This window comes from Natator depressus, chromosome 4, assembly GCF_965152275.1.
Source record: "Natator depressus isolate rNatDep1 chromosome 4, rNatDep2.hap1, whole genome shotgun sequence".
NCBI lineage: Eukaryota > Metazoa > Chordata > Testudines > Cheloniidae > Natator > Natator depressus.
This window is the reverse complement of record NC_134237.1, coordinates 133,879,735-133,897,786: the sequence shown is the minus strand read 5'-3', so window position 1 is coordinate 133,897,786 and position 18,052 is coordinate 133,879,735. Positions and strand designations below refer to the sequence as shown.

Sequence of the window (18,052 nt, the reverse complement as noted above, 5' to 3'; positions counted from 1 at the left end):
TGCTTGTTGGTGTTTGGCCACGCCCCGCCCCCAAACATTCCTCTGTGACGCCCTAGAGGGGGGCGGTCCACAGTTTGGGGACCTCTGGTCTACGCTATACTGCTACGGCAGATTTGCTGCAGCCCCATATCTGTGCCTCTGTAGCAGGGATAGGGAGACATACCCTACGGCCCGGCATACGCACAGATTTTGTACTGGCATCACTGTGTTGGTGAGAGGGTGATTCCCCCCCCCTCGACCCGTGATCCAGTTATACTGGTACAACCTCTAGTGTGGATTCGGTTTTACCGATAGAAAGGTGCCTAATACCAATCTAGCCTATTCCCCTTCCCGTATGGGAATGGCTATGCTTGTGTAAGAACTTTTATTGCAGGATAATTGTGTCCATACTAGAGGGTTGTTCCGCTTTAATTCTATCAGTGCAGTTAAAGAAGCATAACTTTTGTGTAAACATCAGGCTGCGTTTTGCTATCAAAGTGACTCAGGTCTGGTCTAGACCCACACCTGTACCGCTATAACTAATGCTGGGATTTTATACCAATTTAGTTAACCTGGTACAACTTTTATGTGGACTCTGGTATCCGTATAAAGTTGGTTGTGTCAGTGTGATGTGCAAGCTAAACTCCTACAACCAATTTGAAACCAGTCTAAGGGCATGGCTACATTTGCAAATGTAGAGCGCTGGGAGATAGACCGGCCTTCAGAGACCGCAGCAGGGAAAACGCTGCCGTGTGTTTACACTGACAGCTGCAAGCGCACTGGTGTGGCCACATTAGCCGCTCTTGCAATGCCACAAAGAGCAGTGCATTGTGGTAGCTATCCCAATGTGCAAGTGGCTGCAGCGTGCTTTTCAAATGGGGGGGAGGGTGGAGTGTGACAGGGAGTGTGTTGTGTGTATGTGGGGGGAGAGACTGTGTGAGCATGCTGTCTTGTAAATTCAGACAGGAGTAGACCCCCCTCCCCAGCCCCCCTTTGTCACACACACTCACAACAACAGCATTCCACAGTAATGGCTTGCTTTGTCCCAGAGCAGGTAAGCATGCCAGCTGTCAGACACGGAGCTTTGAAGGGGCATATCCGCATTCCTGCAGCCGAGTTCAAAACAATGACAAGAGTGGCCATTTGACTTCAGGGGATTATGGGACGTTTCCGGAGGCCAATCACAGTGCAGTAATGCAACACCTCGTTCACACTGACGCCCGGGCATTTCAGCCGGGGCACATCAAGCGTTATGCTTCTCGTGGAGGTGGATTACCAGGAGCGCTCCAGCTGCAGAGTCCAGGCACTCTACATGCCTTGCCAGTGTGGACACAGGGGGAGTTAGGGCGCCCGGGGCTGCTTTAATGCACTGTAACTTGCAAGTGTAGCCAAGCCCTCAGAGAGTCCATCCACAATAGTCATTACAACTGAACTTGATTTAGTTGGGGATTGGTCCTGCTTAGAGCAGGGGGTTGGACTAGATGACCTCCTGAGGTCCCTTCCAACCCTGATATTCTGTGAACTGATTAAATTAAACCTGTGCAACTTCTGAGTGTAGACAAGGTCTGATTTTGATGTAGCTGAAACTTGCTCCCACAGGACTTACACTGAACTGGAAAACGCCCCTCCTCTGAAACGGAAATCGGAGCATCCATGCAGGGGTTTGCACCTGTTTAACTACATCGGTTTCAGTTCATGCCATAGGTGAACCGGGCGCAACTGTCCGTGAGAGTTACAAGACCTTCGTCCAGATCTCACATTTGTTAGGCCTTGGGCCTCTGAGTTTCTTTATGATGAGAGAAGCGTGCATGAGGGAATGGAAAGAAAACCGGGTGCCTTGTGGATGAACATGCTCCATAACATTCGAGGGGTTGGAGGGAGGCAGTCCGGGGAGGTGCACCAGACCAGCACCCCTCTCAGGGCCCCAACAGTGTCTCCAGAATCTAAACGTCAAGGTATTAAGAAACGTAAAGCTCCTCACCACCTGAATACCTCTTAAAAATCCATCCCTAGCCCTTAGGCTGGTGAAGAGGTGAGTCAGGGCGTGACGCAATGCAGTACTGATTACACAGACCGACACCTGGTTTAAGGGGCAAATGCTGCTTCCCCTCCCCGGCCCAGGCACCAAGCCCCCGCAGGTAGCAGAGCTGTTAAGGTTTTGCCGGGGGACGGGGCATGGAGGAAGGGTCTGTTGGAGTGGCAGGGCAGATTCAAGGCTTCATACCCCTATGGAGGGACAAACAGGGTTCCCAGCTGCTACTGCAGCCCATAGACCATAGTAATGATAGTGAAGCTGGTACATAACTGCTCTGCACCAAGCTGCTGGGCTGGAGGAAGGAAAAGATTCTTTTTCCCCTCTACACTGTCTCTTAGAGCCTTTGTGGAAAGCCCCTACACTCCGAGATTGTGCTAGGGACAGCATTGGGTCCTAAAAGAGGGATGTATTACCGGGGCTGTCTCTAGACATTTTGGTGCCCTACGCAGCCCCACCCCGGGAGGGTGGGGGGTGGGCGCTGGGCTCTGCAGGGGGGCAGGAGCAGGCTTGGGGGGCAGGGGGGAAACCGCCTCCCAGCACGAGCCAGTGGAGCAGAGCGGGTTGGGGCCGGGTTGCTCCACTTCCTGCCGCCCGGTAATTGTAGGGTGGGCCCGACCACGCACTCACGGGGTGGCAGAAAGTGGAGCGACCCGGCTCCAGCCCGCTCCGCTCTGCTCCCCTGGCTCCCAGCCTTGGGACTTGGGGGGCAAGGGGGAACTGCCCCCCAGCACTCACCGGCAGCACGGCTGGGAGCTGGCGTAGCAGAGCAGACTGGGGCCTGGTCGCTCCACTTCCCGCCACCCCGTGAGTGCGGGATCAGGCCTGACCCCTGCTGCAGTCCCCCGGGATGTAGGTCAGGGGAAGGGGTGATGTGGGGGCAGGGCTGGAGCAGAGCAGGGGTGGGGGCTTTGGGGAAGGGGTCGAGTGGGGGTGGGGCTGGAGCGGAGCAGGTGTGGGAAGAGATGGGGCTGGGGAAGGGGTGGAGTGGGGGTGGGAAGAGGTGGGGCAGGGGCTTTGGGGAAGAGGCAGAGCAGAGGCGAGGATTGGGCTGGCCGCTGGAGCAGCATGCAGCTGCGTAGGGCACCAGGAAATTTGGGGCAATTTGGTGCCCCAAATTTCCTGGTGCCCTACGCAGCTGCGTAGTTTGCATGTGGATAAAGACAGCCCTGTGTATTACCTCCATTCAGCTTAATCATGTTAACTCTGGATCCTAATAATGGATTTTTTTTTCAATGTCAACTTCAACTGCTTCACTACCAAGCATGTTTGCAGCAGCATCCAGCTGCGATGACACTGCGGGTGGTATTTAGGATAATGGGCGGAGCCTGAGTGCCAGCCCTTTTCTTCCCCCAGCCTGACCCTAATAATATACCTCTCAATTTCATATTGCTGCGTGTTCCCCTTGTACCTAGCATGGAGGCTGTAGCTTTAACAGCGCTAGGAGCCATTCTGCACAATAACACTTGCATGCTAAATGCACAATGTGGGGTGATGATATGGGGACTGAGCTTTCTAGTTAGAGAAGGCACCTTGCCATCCTGAGCCACTGCGGCGCTGAGCCAAGCTTGTGACATGATCAGCAGATATCACAAAGCCGACAGTTACGGTGCATGCATTAGCCCCAGATATGCCTCCATCCCAAACATGCCGGCTGTCCTGTTGCTGCTCATTGCTGCCCAAGGGTGCTGCCGGATCAGCTTGATGCCGAAGTTAAAGAAAACTTTTGAGCCCCTGAGCAGTGTCTGCAGCCACTCCAGCTCCTCCTGTTAACTGCCGCAAGCAAAGCCGGGTTAGGAAGGTGCCAGGATGGGAGACTGCCAAGGAGACAGAGGGGGCTGCAGGCAACGGTGCTGGTGGCTCCGTAGGGGTTGCTCTTCCCTCTGATTTCATAATGAAGCAATGCCCCGGCATGGTGCTGCAAAGCCCCTTGCTGTCGGAGGCCTTGCCTTTTGTATGAGATGTAAAAGCAGAGGTCCCGAGCGCTTCGTGATCAAAGATCCTTTTTTTATTTTTTTGCAAGCGTATTAGCCCTTTCTGCTCCCCACGCTTTGTCGGAGGTCATCTCAGTCTGCTTACTTAAAATCCTCCCTTCGCTTTCATTTCATAAAGCATTCTGTATTTCTTACAGTCAGTTGTTCTTTGCTGTGCATTGTCGTGACCCACCCCAGAGGTGGGCGCATTCCGGCAGGGGTGAAGTTAGTTCTGTACGCCTATCATTGGTAAAGTGCTTTGGGTGCTTTTGAGATCCAGGTACTTTGGAAGTGTAAGTCACTGTGTAAGGGCCGGCGGCCTGGAGCTGGCCAGCCCTCTACGATTAACCCTGCCTGCCACACTTGGGCTGGGGTGTGGGGTTTAATTAGGAGAACCAGCTGAGTGTGGAGAAGCTGATTATGCTATAAAGAGCAGCAGGGAGAAACAAGTGGTGGGAAGTTGGAGTGAGAGACTTCAGCAGAGATGCACCAAGGCAGAGAGGGGGTGCTGGGAGTGAGTAGGCTTCAGTAGGGAACCATGAGGAACCAGGTAGGAATTTAGAATGACCACAGAGACTGCTAGGAGTTCAGCAAGGGAACCTGAGTCTTCAGAGAAAAGATTGCAAGCAGGAAAGGCCCAGGAGACCCCAAAAGGAAAGACTGGGTGTATGGACTCTCCGAAGAAGTGAGAAATGGGTGGGGGGAGTTGATTTTTGTTATGTTAATAAATCCAGCCCCTAGGAGGCTGAAGCAGAGAAGAGTTTGTTTTGGGAGTCTGATTTGAGAGAACCCTGAAAAGGGGGGAAACTGAGGCAGGTTGGCTGCAGTGTAGCCTCGGGACATGAAGCCACGTTTGGGAGGCAGCTGGCCCATGGACACATTGTTGTTACAAAGATCACCTGTCACTTCATAGCTCCTTATTCTGCTGTCTTTCTGTGTGTGTTTTTAACTATGGTACCGTAAGATCTGAAACACTCATGTGTTACGGCTTGTAGGAGGGAATGCTTTCTTGTATCCTCCTGGGTTTGCATTTCCCTTAGTCTGAACTCCTTCAGAGTGCAGTAAGGTAATGTAGCAGATCATATCCTGCAGATTGGGAATGACAGACTGGAGCGGCTGACCTGAAACCAAAATATTTATTGGCCACAGGTTAAGCAAGCAAACAAACAAACCCCACAAGCCCACTGATGTTGGATATATTGTGTCTTGCACAAATGAAAGTGTGTACCCCTGAATTATGGAAATGCTTATGTCATTACAAGAGCGGTTCTCTTGCAGCAAAAATAGCCGTGACCCCTTCAGAGGACCTGAGCTCATCCCCTCGTGTGCCAAGGAGAGGACTTGCCAGGCTGCCTAATTGTCATGTTAAAGGGAATTCTTCACAAGGAAGGTTTCAGAGTAGCAGCCGTGTTAGTCTGTATCCGCAAAAAGAAAAGGAGGACTTGTGGCACCTTAGAGACTAACCAATTTATTTGAGCATAAGCTTTCGTGAGCTACAGCTCCCTTCATCGGATGCATACTGTGGAAAATACAGTGGGGAGATTTATATACACAGAGAACATGAAACAATGGGTGTTACCATACACACTGTAATGAGAGTGATCAGGTAAGGTGAGCTATTATCAGCAGGAGAGCGGGGAGGGGATGGGGGGGAGCCTTTTGTAGTGATAATCAAGGTGGGCCATTTCCAGCAGTTGACAAGAACATCTGAGGAACAGCCGTTCTTGTCAACTACCACTGAAGGTCTCCTTGTGCAGGGGAGCTGCTCCAGCCACCAGAGGCTGCAGGCAGCGGAGGGAGCAGGCAGAGAGCAGGAGCACAGGTTTCTGTGGGGCTATGACTAGTCCAATCAGCCCCACGGAGATGGTCTCACAAGCTCTCTGCTCCTGCCTGCTCCCTGTGCTGCATCATCTGCTCTTTGTCTTTCAGAGTCTTTGGAGCAGGGACTGTCTTCCTTGATATGTCTGTACAGCACCTAGCACATTGCGGGCTTTGCCACAATATGGATAACGATGGTATGCTGAAAGCCAGGGAAATGCGTACACACAAAGTAATTGGGTTGGCCAGTTGTTTTCTGGTAAGTTAAGAATTGCGGCATCAGCACTGATTAACTGTCAGTCTAGTACGATCTCCTGTCTTTGAGCATGGCCCATTCTTGATAGTGCAGCACCCAGCTGTCCTAAACCATGACCCCATATGTGCGGATACCATGGTTAGCAATGAGGACAGAACCTGGGATCTTCAGGGGCAAAAACACAGGCCTCCACTCCTTGAGCTAAAGGAGAATTCCTTGAACCATGGGTAAGCAGCAGGCTGTTGCATCACGGGGCCAGCCACTAGAGGGCAACATGATTACATATACTACGCCAGTGTATTTCACACACCGTACATGCACCTCTCTGTATGAGACTTTGCAATCCATTGCCCTCCACTACCATGCACCCCAGATCATGTGCAGCAATCCTCTGCCCCGCTAAAGATCCCAGCTTCCCAGCATCCTCTTTCTCCACTCTTGCACACACAACCCTTTCCCAGACTACCCTCTCCCAGCACAAACTACTCTGCCAAGCGCCCACAACTTCAGTAACGGGGTGGGGGCAGAGTTCAGGTTGCGATGGGCGGTCTGTGGGGTTACGTATGTGTGGTCATGCTAAGGCAGATGGAGGAGCAGAGGATATGTACTGCTGGGTGCATTATCTTTTCATTTCCTTGCCTTTGTGTCAGGTATGTTGTATGTGTAGCAACCCTTAAGGCCTCACTGCAAAGGTGTTTTTGTGCATTAGTGGTTGGGTGTTTGTAGCCAGACAGCCAGCCCCCCCTCTCAGACCAGCATTGCTGGAAACACACGGGAGCCAAAAACCACAGGGCACTTAACATGAATTCCAGCACAGCCTTTGAAGCTGAGAGAAGCACAGGTGTGCTGCTACAATGTGCCACTGGGAACATATACAACGATTGGGCTCACAGCAGGCAGAGGCGCTGTGACAGACATGGCTCTTAGCCCCTACTAAAACAGCATGATGCACACACACCAACATCCTAGGTGGGAAAATATTTACCCTGATAAAAGAAGTGTCCAGTAGTCGAAACTTATTGTTTCTCCCTTGCAAGTGTGAACTACTCTTGCGAGAGCTGGCGTCACCCCGACAGACCAGCCCCAATTTAGCATAGAAAGGAGAAAGAGAATAAAGGAGTACAGAGGTATAAGTAGGGGACCTACAGCACCATGATTTTTGAGTGCTTTTCACTATCTATCTGCTGGTCAGATAAGTGACAGCCTCCCAAGGCTTCTGCAGCTAAGAGGGTCCCTAAGCCTTGTCCCTTATTCGTCTTTCCGCGGAATTGAGTGACCGATCCTGGCTTGGCACCGCTGGAATCGAGAGATGCAAGGAGGGTAAGAAGCACCCACACCTGATCTCCTATCTTTAGTGTACACATATTTTGAAATAGAGCTCTATACTTTGTTTTCTTTCTTTGGGATTGTAGCTTCAGTTTTGTAACTCGTTTGTGTGTGTGTAACATCTCTACATTTAAATAAGTAGGCACTAGCAATTTTGTAACCACATGATTAGAATCTAGTTTAATAAATTTTGGTAACCATTTGTGCATAAGCCTGACTTGTTTCTCTGGTTTACTGTAAAGCAGCCAACACAATTAAAGAACCTCAGCCGTTTTGGCTATAAAGCCTGGCCATTAGGTGAGAGTACTAAGAGCCTAGCGTTGAGTTGTGCCGCCTCCACGGGGCAAACTCTTGGGGCACCTGTCAGTCAATCCTGACTGCCCGCTGCGAAGGAGCTCTGAGCTCTAGCAATTAAAGTCACGGGTGGTTAGGACCTTGGGGCATCTGTCAGCCTAGCCCGGGCTGCCCGCCGCGAAGGGACAGTGCGTCCTAGCGGTTAAAGTCACGGATGGTATAAACGGGCATAGCTGGCACCTCACCAAACATCCTGGCCATCGGCTAACAGTGTTCCATTTTCCTTGTCACTAGGCAGGTGCCCTGTGATCTGATGCTCTCAGAAGCTTTCCACTCCGAAGCATGATGTTAATGGCCCAGTAGCACCACTGTGATGAATCACAATGCTCATCTGAGCACGCAGGACTATTATCTGGTGGTTAATGGATATGAGCCACCATGCTCTGTCTGAGTGGAGACAGCTTTAATAACATGTTTCTAATTCTGTTCCTCTGCCTTATCAAATGCAATCTGTCCAGGAGGGGCCACCTAGGAGGCTGGCAGGGCTGATAAAGGCACCCCTGCTGAGTTCATTACCCATCTGTCCACCTACAGCATTGTCATGTGAGTGTGACGGGGAGAGAGACTGAGGCTGTTCTCAGCTCTTAACCGATTTAAATGTCAGATTGAAGTGTGATTAAATCAACCCACTGGAGGTGAAGAGAGAAATGGTTCACCGGCTTCTCTTTGGTTCGTAATCTGTGTGTGTCTTTAAATATGGTGCAGTGTTCAGAAGGGAACTTCAGGGCTCTCTCCTCACACAAGCAACCCCCTCCCTGGCAGCTGAGTTGGGACCTTTAGTGTCTGCTTCACAGGAATGAAATTATGCCAGGCTAAGCTGCAGACTGTTTCATAGGCTTAGTCTAAGCTAGAAAAGGTTTGCTGGTCTTTTTTGTTCACAGTGTACATTCAGACCAGTTAGGTAAAACATAAAATACTCTACTTCTTAGAATCCAGAATCTTAACACAGAAGAACTAAAAACAGAGAGAGACAAAGCAGGCTGCTCCCTAAGGCAGCAAGTTATAACTCCCCCTACCTTGCTCTGGGCTGGCTCTTTGCAGACTGACTGTTGAAGACACAGCATGCATACTTGCCTAGCCTGCAAGCAGAACTAGGAAACCCCCTTGGCTTAAAGTGATAGCTTGTAATTTTTAATACACCACACTTTATACCAGCAAATCCTCCTAATAGAGACACATCTTATACCAGCAAAAAAAGTACTTCTGCCAATTTAACTTGTGCCAGATGGTTCTCCGGGTAGCCAGGACTGTGAGTCACTTTGTTACCCCTGCCTCCAGTGTGAGGGAGTCCTATCTGTGGTAGCTGAGTGTCAGTACCTTGCTACCAGCAGCCTTTCAGGCACTCTCCTCTGGGCTATGCCAGCCCTGACTTTGACTTACAAGTTAACAATTGGTGAGCCCCTTTGAATCGTTCCCCTGCAATATCCAGCCCCTGACACTGGCTACTCAGAGAAATACCAGATCCTCTGAACCCATAGGTGCAGTGTACCCTCGTTTACTGGTTTGACCTTAAATCCCTGCTCCTGTATCACACACACCACTTGTGAGCACTTATGATAAAACAAAAGGAGGTTTTATTTTAGAAGGGATTGAGGTTCCACTAGAAACAGAAGAGGGTGATGGAAACAAATGGTTGCAATATAAAACACGAACCAGGACCTACACTTACCTGCACATCTACCACTGTGATATATGCCATCATGTGCCAGCACTGCCCCTCTGCCATGTACATTGGTCAAATTGGACAGTCTCTACGTAAAAGAATAAATGGACACAAATCATAACATTCAAAAACAGATAGGAGAACACTTCAACCACTCTGGCCACTCAGTAAAAGACTTAAGGGTGGCAATTCTGCAACAGAAAAGCTTCAAAAACAGACTCCAACAAGAAACTGCTGAGCTTGAATTAATATGCAAACTAGATACCATAACTTGGGTTTGAATAGAGACTGGGAGTGGCTGGGTCATTACACGTATGAATCTATTTCCCCATGTTCAGTATCCTCACACCTTCTTGTCAACTGTCTAAATGGGCCATCTTGATTATCACTACAAAAGTTTTTTTTTCTCCTGCTGATAATAGCTCATCTTAATTAATTAGCCTCTTACAGTTTGTATGGTAACTTCCACCTTCTCTGTGTGTGTGTATGTGTATATATATGTGTGTGTATATATAATAAAATCTCTCCAAGCAATTGTTCCAGGCTCTCTGCAAACTCAGGTCAACCTTCTGCTATTGGGTACAAGCTGTTCCCATTTTCAGGGTTCTCCTTGGCACCATAACAGCTACGACCTTTTTTTTTGCTTTATATGAAAGCTGATATTCTGAAGAACAAGTCTGCAACTTGAGAGAAGTGCCAATGCACCATCCCACTGTGTACCAGTACAATCCGAACCCTGCTCAGCTGCCTACCTCCCTGTCATGGGGGTGTCTGACTTGATTAGTTCATATTTGTCAGGCATTACTATACATTATTAATAACTGCAGCCAGCTTCCTCAGCATGTGGTCTCATCAGCACTGACGAGCTGAACAGGGCCAGGACTGGTTACTATTTGGATGATGAGTCTTCACAAAAGCCAGGCTCTGCAGGAAGTGATGTTGGTGATTTAGGAGCTCATGACCTTTCATCCAAGTCAGAATTGAGCCAACCTCCCACCCTGCTGTCAAGGGAAACCGGGCTACTGGTGATGCTATCTTTTGAATGAACCATTCATCTGATTGCCAGACCCCACCTGTGATCACTTCAGATGATGCGCTTTATGCATGTAACGCTGATGCCCCTGAGTGGGTCTGTAGCCACTGGAATCGAACCTGGGACCTCTGGATCTTAGTGCATGAGCCCTGTGACACATTGTACCTCAGAATGGCAACCTATAATGCCCGTATTCATCCATATATGGTTGTGATATGTCATTCAAAGCATGCCATATAAGGTATCATATGAAAGGTCATTTATACCTATTTGGTCAGAACAGGTTTCAGTGGATATCATTCGTGTGTATAAAGTTATGAGATTTTTGCTGTATAGTTGTTACTGAAATATGTAAGTTTGCTAGTGACATACAAAGGACCCCCGCCCAGGAGGGTGCTCCACGACCATTAATCAGCAGCGGAGTTGTAATCAAGCCATTTACAATTCAGTGACAGTTGCCCAAGCCCACACAATGGGAGTTTACTCCATCACTGTGGCTCAGCAAAGTTCACCGGGACACGTCTGGACAAGTGTCTCCCAGGCCCATGGATAGAAAGTATAAAATAAGGGACAGTTGCAGCATGCCTTTGCCTTTCTCCTCCCCCACCTACACTGGAAGCAACTGGAATGCTGAGAAGACGAAGGGCACCTGAGGTGACTGGCCCAGGCTTAAGGGGAAGCCTGTGGATTAAGAACTGTAACATCCATTGGGGTGAGAAAAGTGTTGCTCTAAATACTGCCCAATGTAATAAGGTTTGAGATTTAGATTGTGTGTTTTTTTTTCTTTTATTTGGTAACTTCCTCTAATCTTTTATGCCTGCCGCTTATTATCACTTAAAATCTAGCTTTCTGTAGTTAATAAATCTAGTTTTATGCTTTACCTAAAACAGTGTGGTGTGCTTGGGGAAACCTCTCCTCAGGTACAAAAGCTGCTGCCTGCCCTCTCCACATTGGTTAACTAGTCAAGGTCACGCACCCCCATGGCAGGGAGGCAGGCAGCTGAGCAGGGTTCGGATTGTACTGGTGCACAGTGGGATGGTGCATTGGCACATCTCTAAAGTTGCAGACTGGTTCTTCAGAATATCAGCTTTCATATAAAGCAAAAAAAAAAAAGGCCGTAGCTGTTATGGTGCCAAGGAGAACCCTGAAAATGGGAACAGCTTGTACCCAATAGCAGAAGGTTGACCTGAGTTTGCAGAGAGCCTGGAACAATTGCTTGGAGAGGTGTGAGCTGCCCCTTTCATCTCAGTGAGAGATGGGGCGGATTGGGTCATAAACTTAAGCTGATCGGGCATTTGACCAGGGCAGGAAGGTACAGCTCAGGAGTGCAAGGCTAGGGAGCTGGGGGAAATTGGCTGAAGCCTCTCTAGTGATAGTTCCTGAGTGGCTGGGAGAAGCATTCGCGTAACTCAGCTGAGTGTGTCCCTGACTGTGGATGTCTGTGTAAGTGCAGGACCTGCCAGAGGTTTGCAGCTTGTTACAGTGTGAGAGGGAGCCCAGGCTGGTGGGACAGAGGGCTCAGGGGTGCCCCAGTTCTAGGTTACACCCCAAGGACCCTGTCACAAGCCCTACTAGCTGAGCTAAAAGACCCAGTCTCTCAGCCAAGGCTGTAGTAGGCTTGTCAGTCTCTAGGTGGCGGGGACAGAGCATCACACAAGTAGACATGGCTTATGTCCACAAGCAGGTGCGTTTTTCCAGGTGTCCTGAGCAAATTTCAGTTTAGGTAATTTTGCAATCTGTCCACCTAATTTTCCCTTGCATGTTTAACCACCTCCTGTATGCTCCACGGCCTATCCTCAGCTGTTACTGTGTGTTGCTGTTCCACACCAGAGATGGCTGCACTGCAGGGCTGGGAGAGAAGTGTTATCTGTATAGCTTGGCAGATCGCTTTGGGGAGCAAGGTGTGTGATATTTACATGAGTTCATTGCTCCTCTCTGCTGGTGAACATCACATTTCTCACAGCCCTGGCTTGAGGCAGGCCTGACAGCTCGCCTGGCTGAAATATTGGCGAAATGTGAAGTGGGGGTTTAAGCGCCGCATTGAAACATGCTGCAAAAAAATCCTTCACAGGGGGAGAGTTTTTAAAAACTGCTTTAAAAATTAATCTAAATGCGTCTCTCATCCAAGTGAGCCAGAGTCGTGGTGGCAGGTCTGGAGGCCTCCATCACCGGCTGTCCAGCTATCCTGGCTGTCGCAGCAGTGTGCTGTGATATAAAGGGATGTTACTGAGCACAGAGCGATGAACGAAGCCAGCCCCATGTTGCTCTTTGGTAGAAGGGCCAGGCGCTGGGGTGCCCGTGAGCCACTGGTCATGTGCAGCTATCCCAGGAGCTTTGGGGGCAGTGGTGGCTGGCCCGGGTCATAGCTCTCAAGCTCAAGGAATGAAAAGGCTTGAAAGGTCTGAGCACAAAATGCCTGGGGACACTGAGAAGTTCCCGTTTGTGGGGAAGGTTTGACTTCTACCCTGGGGGTGTGGAAAGAAGAGACCTGGTCTGGGGTTGAGAATCTTGGGGTCGAAGGCTGAGCAGGACACTAGGTAGTGTTAGAAGCTTCGTTGATTTCTTATCTCCTTTTGGGCAATAGGGCAAATCCTCCCACCTCCCTCAGGGCAGCTGTTCCGTACAGCAACAGACCCTGAGTGCATTTCACTGGGGCGAGGCAGCGGGAGAGTACAGAATTGGATCGGGGTGACCCAAGTACTGGATCCCAGGGCAGAAGGTCCACAGCCACTGAGCTGTGCTATGTTGCATCCCTGTCTTGAGGGTGGGACTTGGGGAATAGGTCAGGGGAGAAGCTGGGACATCATCCCCCACTGAGCACTCCCCTCCCTGCACCCCCGAATAGGCACTAGAGCCGGAGAGGCTACGGCAGCCTGGAGGGCACCTCAGCTACCTTGCGGTGTGGGGATGAGGAGCCCTGACCCATGTGAGCATCCTCAGCATGATTCCTGCTGGCTCAGCGTGAGCACCAGACCAGGATCTTACCCAATAAAAGCTTTAGTTGTCTCGGTATTTTGCTGCCGGTTCTGCCCCTGTGGTTGAGCCCCTCCTGGACTACATGGGACATAATGGAGAGGAAGGATAGGCCTATGCTGAGGGTGTCAGCTGAAGAACATAAGAACGGCCATACTGGATCAGACCAATGGTCCATCTAGCCCAGTTTTCTGACTTCCCACAGCGGCCAGTGCCAGGTGCTTCAGAGGGAACGACCAGAACAAAGCAATTTCAAATGATCCATCCCCTGTCATCCAGTCCCAGCTTCTGGCAGTCAGAGGTTCAGGGACACCCAGAACAAGGGGTTGCATCCCTGACCATCTTGGCTAGTAGCCATTGACAGACCTATTCTCCATGAACTTAGGATTTGGGAGTCCCTGTTCTGCCACAGACTGCCTGTGTGACTTTGGATTAGTCTCTCCGTGCCGCTGTAAACCAGGGACTGTAGCACTACCATGAGGAGGCCTTCATATGTCTTCACTTAGCTCCACCCAAGTGGGAGCAGCCATGTTGGAAAGCACAACACAGGCTACTGGGTCCTCACTGGTCCTGAGCTCCCCGTCTCTGTTACTAGGGCTTCTGGGGCACATCTCATGGGTCTTTGTGGGACAGTAAGCTGAGCTGCTCTGTGATTCTTTCCCACTGAATTGTGGGAGAAGGTGTCAGTTCTCCAGGGCGCCAAGAAGGACAGTCGGCACTTGAGTAGTTTAACCTGGGTCCCCACTGCAAAGTATCTAGATTACCAGCCTATAGGTTACCAGTACCACCTGGGCTTCAGCCTATACCCTACCTAGCCTGGGTTGAAAGCACCTCCATACACAGGTGAGAGGATATTGTGTGTGGATGGGAAGGGGGTTTGGGGTAAAACCCATGTTTACTCAAGACGCACACACAGATACTACAATAATGATGGCCATCTAAAGACCTGACTCATTCTATTCTAGTTATGGGACACTGAATTGGGTCCTCACGCCAAGCTCTGGTCAAACCTGGTGCAAAATTTCACATTCAAGCTGGCCCCGCAATAAAGTCGAACTTCCAAGTTTGACGCTGGTTATCTCCTTTTCAGAGACTCTAGGTGTTTCACTGGCAGGCTTGCTAGATGCTGCTTTGCGAATTTACTCTGAATTTCTACTCCAAGGAAAACATATTGTGGTAGATAATGTACTCGGTGACATGCCAGATGTCAAAACAACCCAGGATAGTGTTGCTGAAAGCCTCCACTGCTACGAAAGGCAAGTACAGGGATCACTGTTCACTTATTCGCAATCAAAGTTTGGTGGCACACCATTGTAATTGAAAGGCTTGTGAGCATTCAAAATACAGGGGGGTGAAAGATCTCCCCTGACGTTTTGGGGTACTGTTTAACGGGAGAGGACTCCCCATTCCTGTCTGCTTTCTCCTTGAAGGTTCTGTTTTAAACAAGGTGATGTGGAGCGTTGTCATGAGCCCTGCCTACCTTCGTGAGAGCCTGGAATGGTAGCTTGGGAAGTCACTCCTTTCACCAATGCTGTGTGATGTAAAAGATGCCAGGTGGACAGTTGTGGTAGCAGAAGATGATCTGTATCAGACCATCGTGTCTGAGCACCTCACAATCTTTAATGTATTTCTCCTCGCAGCACCTCTGGGAGGGAGGGAAATGCTATTATCCCCATTGCACAGATGGGGAAACTGAGGCACAGATCCACTGAAGTTTTGTCTTCACTAAACAGAAAAAAGGGTGTTCTTAATTTGCATTAGCTAACTGTGGTTTTACTTTGGTGTGCTAACTGGTGCAAAAACAACAAACTGCCTTGTCATCACTAAAGTTTAACCTCAAGGGGGTTTTTTTGGTTTATTTTTTGGATTTTTTTTTTTAAGTGAAGACAAGGGCTTATCTACACCTCGAAATTTACCAAATTAGCTATGCTGGCATAATTTCCCATGTAAATTCTTAGTGGAATGGCGGGGGTGTTATACTGAAATAACTATTGTGGAATTTTGTTTGCAGCGTCACTGTAGCTGTGTTGGTCCCAGGACATGAGAGACAAGGTGGGTGAGGGATATCTTTTATTGGACCAACTTCTGATTGGACGGGACAAGCTTTCAAGCTCCACAGAGCTCTTCTTGAGGTCTGGGAAATGGAACCAGAGGGTCACAATACAAGGAGGGACTGGTTGTTATGCATAAGGGGTTAATACATGTTGCAAGAAACCACTTAAAATGAAATGGGCAATTAACACCTCTTCAGTCATAAGTAGGGTTGCCAGGCACTGCTGACTGGGCCACTAAAAGTCCAGTTGGCAGCGCAGCGGGGTAAGGCAGCCTCCCTACCTGCCCTGGCTTCGCACGGCTCCCAGAAGCAGCTGGCATGTCCGGCCCCTTGGCATAGGGGCAGCCTTGGAGGCTCAAAGAGCTGACCCCACCCCAAGTGCCGGCTCCGCAGTTCCCATTTGCCGGGAACCACGGACGTTGGGAGATGCAGGGGTGGTGCCTGCGAGTGCAGGCAGCGCAAAGAGCGCCCCCGGTCCCTCCACCTAGGAGCTGGACAGGCCGTCTGCTTCCGGGAGCCGCACAGAGCAAGGGCAGGCAGGGAGCCTGCCTTAGCCTCGCTGTGCTGCCACTGGGAGCTGCCTGAGGTAATCACTGCCCAGCTGGAGCCCAAACCCCCTCCTGCATCCCAAACCCCAGCCCTGAGCCCCCTCCCGCACCCCAAACCTCTTATCCCTGGCCCCACTCCAGAGCCTGCACCCCCAGCCGCAGCCTGTACCCCTATTGTAATTCAAGCTAGATAATCAAAGCTACATGTCTACACTGCTACAATTGCACCTCTGACTGCAGTGTAGACGTGATTCAGAATGGGGGCGGGGAATGAAATTCTAAACCAGTATCCCATTCAGGAGCTTTAGGAGCTCTAGGCATCATTGTTCAGCACAACATCACTTAGCACAAAAGGACACTAATGTTCTTGCCACCCGAGTAGGGTAGGCTACTATCATTCTCCCCATTTTGTGGACGGGAAAATTAGCACTGAGAGATTAGGTGACTTGCCCAACAGACCATCTGTGTCAGCCAGGATTAACTCTGGCATTACTGGCTTCCCATCCTGAGCTCAGACCTCACCTCTCTAGCATGGAGCTTGCTCTCTGCTGCAAGATTTTTAGATGTTAAGGCCAAAAGGGATCATTAGGATCATTGAGTCTGACCTAACACAGGCTAGAGAACTCCAGCCAGACTGACTTGTATAAAATCCCACCAGGGCTACCCAAGAGCATTCCAAGCAGCATTAGCGTTTGCAGTCCCAGGTGCTTGAGAACTGCCAAACAGAGAGTACCAAGGGGCAGTAATCATCCCTGTACTATTGGCTCGGCTCTAGCTCTCTTCTAGTGGCTGAAAGGGAATTGTATTCCACGTAAATATGCTCAAATCCAACGTGAATGTTGCCCACCTATATTATTAACCAACTTTTAATTTATATAGCGTAATGTATAGGAAACCACGTTAAAATTATAAGCTATCACTTTAAATTCTCTGGGATTTTTCCTGGCTCTGTTTACAGGCTAAGAGGCTTTGTAGGGAAGTGTGCAATCTGGGTCTAGCAGCAGTCAGACTGTGAAGAGCCAGTCTCGAGTAAGGTGAGGTGAGCTGTGCCCCTTTGCCTTAGGGAGCAGCCTGCTTTGTCTCACTCTGGTTTTGGTAATTGTGTGGATTTTAAGAAATAAAGAAATGTTCCACTGCAACCTTCCAGAAACCTAAAACCAGGAGACCGGACTAGATCTACTGAGATCCCTTCCAGTCGTATAACTCTCTGAAATTTGGTTCCTTTAACAAGCCTGGCTATTAACAAATCAAATCAAACAGCAGCACAAATGCACATCTTCTGAGGGGCTTTGTTCTCCTACTTCCTGAGTCCCTTTGTACCAAGTGGTGCTACCTTCTTTCTGAGGAAAAGGAAATAAAACACACATGTGATTTAAAAAATACAAACAACCTTAGCAGTCTCTTCGGCCTTTCTAAACTGAAATGCTTTGTTGGTACAGCTATACCAGCTTATTCCAGTTCCCTGAGTGAAATAAGCTATCCCAGCAAAAGGACTTGCTCATCATTTGACATTATAATATTACTATTTGTATGTCTGTAGCACCTATGGGCCTGGTGCAAGAGCAGGGCCCCTGTATAGACACAGAAGAAAAACACAGTCCATGCCTCAGAGTTTACAATCTAACACAGCAGCACTTTGGATCTCCAGCTTGGCTGAGGCCTCTTGGTGCTGTACAAAGAGGGTGAAATCCTGTTGCCAATGAAATCAGTAGTTCCCTCTAATTTCACTATGGTCGGGATTTCACCCCTGTATCTTGCAAGAGGATGGTTGATTCTTCCTCAGGGTTCTTCAGATTTGGCTTGTTCCCTTTGGTGTGGGTACAGTGATTCCCCACGTGACGCCTCTTCTGGATCATTGGAGGGAGTGGACAGACGATTCATCCCATGGGTCCAGGACTCCTGTGTGACCAGCAAGTGTCTCCGGTGGCACCTCGGTACGTGTTTCCCGAAAAGCACCTCAGGAGATCTTGGCGTGTCAGTTTCACTTTTGATGCTCGCTGGGACCCATATCCATTGCAAGAGCCTTGAATTCTCCACCACACAC

At 49.6% G+C, this 18,052-nt stretch overlaps 1 long non-coding RNA gene across 1 annotated transcript in view; it reads left to right on the top strand.

Moving 5' to 3' along the window:
- Window positions 1–18,052, top strand: part of LOC141986018 (uncharacterized) — a 120,695-nt gene that overhangs the window by 80,356 nt on the left and 22,287 nt on the right. The window contains exon 3 of the long non-coding RNA XR_012639104.1: window positions 15,419–15,459. This is a non-coding gene — a long non-coding RNA (uncharacterized LOC141986018). The remainder of the gene's footprint in view (window positions 1–15,418; window positions 15,460–18,052) is intronic.